We start from the raw sequence: 2,512 nt of genomic DNA, 5'->3' as shown, positions 1-2,512 counted from the left end.
CGAACGCACAGTACACATTAGTTAAGAGGCGAACACACGGTTCAAACACTGATTTGTCGAACACACAGCCCGAATTCGAAAGTGAACACACAGCCCACACTTTAAATTTTCTGAACACGCAGCCCAGATTAGATAGTGAACACGCAGCCCACACTAGTTGAAATTTGAACACGCAGCCCAAACTTTAAATTTTCTGAACACGTAGCCCAGATTAAATAGTGAACACGCAGCCCACACTGATAGAAAGTTGAACACGCAGCCCAAACTTTAAATTTTCTGAACACGCAGCCCAGATTAAATAGTGAACACGCAGCCCACACTGATTGAAAGTTGAACACGCAGCCCAAACTTTAAATTTTCTGAACACGCAGCCCAGATTAAATAGTGAACACGCAGCCCACACTGATAGAAAGTTGAACACACAGCCCAAACTTCAAATTTTCTGAACACGCAGCCCAGATTAAATAGTGAACACGCAGCCCACACTGATAGAAAGTTGAACACGCAGCCCAAACTTTAAATTTTCTAAACACGCAGCCCAGATTAAATAGTGAACACGCAGCCCACACTGATAGAAAGTTGAACACGCAGCCCAGATTAAATAGTGAACACGCAGCCCACACTGATAGAAAGTTGAACACGCAGCCCAAACTTTAAATTTTCTGAACATGCAGCCCAGATTAAATAGTGAACACGCAGCCCACACTGATAGAAAGTTGAACACGCAGCCCAAACTTCAAATTTTCTGAACACGCAGCCCAGATTAAATAGTGAACACGCAGCCCACACTGATAGAAAGTTGAACACGCAGCCCAAACTTCAAATTTTCTGAACACGCAGCCCAGATTAAATAGTGAACACGCAGCCCACACTGATAGAAAGTTGAACACGCAGCCCAAACTTTAAATTTTCTGAACACGCAGCCCAGATTAAATAGTAAACACGCAGCCCACACTGATAGAAAGTTGAACACACAGCCCAAACTTTAAATTTTCTAAACACGCAGCCCAGATTAAATAGTGAACACGCAGCCCACACTGATAGAAAGTTGAACACGCAGCCCAAATTTCAAATTTTCTGAACACGCAGCCCAGACTTTAAATTTTCTGAACACGCAGCCCAGATTAGAATTTGCATGTAGCTTATTTCACTTCATCGGCATACAGCCCATTTCATCTCATTGGCACACAGCCCATTCATCTCATTGGCACACAGCCCATTCATCTCATTGGCACACAGCCCATTCATTTCATTATTGACACATGTATTCATTCTGAATGCAGGTTGGTTCCCGCAGTGTGCGAGGGTATGGTTCCACCATCGCGCGGGACTGGTACGCTGAGCTGCCGGAGGGTGTCCGAGATTTGGTAGATTTGGCAGGATTCGGGCCTTTCTGCGTCGGGTTGTCACGTTGTCCTGCTAGGAGGACACTGATGGCAGCCTTGGTAGAGAGATGGTGGGACACCACCAACTCCTTTCATTTCTCTGCTACCGGGGACATGACCATGACGCCTCTAGACTTCGCTGTGTTGACTGGCTTAGACATAGGAGATTGGTCCATCCCTTATGATGAGGATATGGGCGAGTGGGAGGCCACTTGGATGTATCTATTGGGGGCTCGCCCGCCTGTTGACAGGGTTTCTGGGAGAGTCCGATACACTTGGTTCTCTTCCCACTTCCGGCGAGCGGAGATGGTGCCTGAGACTCCCGAGGAGACGGAGCAGTACGCCCGTGGTTTCCTTATGTTCCTCTTCGGGACTACCCTGTTCGCCGACAGAGGGAACACAGTCGGGTTATACCTGCTGAGTGCTCTGGTTGACCTATCACAAGTCCATCGATATGACTGGGGTGGCGCCGGTCTGGCTACCCTTTACTTTTATATGAGCGCGACCTCCCGCGGGCGGGGCGATTTACTTGGCAGCTACTGGAGAGCCTGGGAGGTACTTTTCTGTCCTCTTGATTTACATTTCTACTCTTCATTACTTGTACATTGCACACACAGCACACTTTTACAGTCTGTATTTTGCTCTCAGCATTTCGTACTTACATTCTGCACTGCTTTTCTCAGCTATGGGTCTATGTATACTTCCCAGCATTAGCCCCAGAGTTGGAGGTGGCAGGGGTTCCCATGACCCCATACTCACTAGTGTTTGAGGGCCTGCACCGGCCGAGACCTCGAGAGACCCTCCTTTACCTGCGACAGTACTTTGACACTGTGCGACATTCAGAGGTACCTCAGAACTTTCAGTTCCTTTCATTTTCATCTTTGATTCGCTCTGTATATTCCCGATTTCTGATTGGTTTATGTATTTATCATCCGCAAATCTCATGGCAGCCTTGGGCGTCCCTGGGTGATGGTCTCCGACTTCAGTATACCGGAGGGTCGGACATCTCCCAGTATAGGGTCCTGCTCGAAGGGCCGGTTGGCAGGGCATGGTTCCTGGGGGAACGCTTTCTGTGCCAGGTATGGGGGTATCTTTCTCAGGATCCTCCCACAGTAACCCCAGCCAGT

Source organism: Camellia sinensis, unplaced genomic scaffold, assembly GCF_055761805.1.
Source record: "Camellia sinensis isolate YWXY unplaced genomic scaffold, ASM5576180v1 Unanchor11, whole genome shotgun sequence".
Classification (NCBI taxonomy): domain Eukaryota; kingdom Viridiplantae; phylum Streptophyta; class Magnoliopsida; order Ericales; family Theaceae; genus Camellia; species Camellia sinensis.
This window is presented reverse-complemented; position numbering follows the sequence as displayed.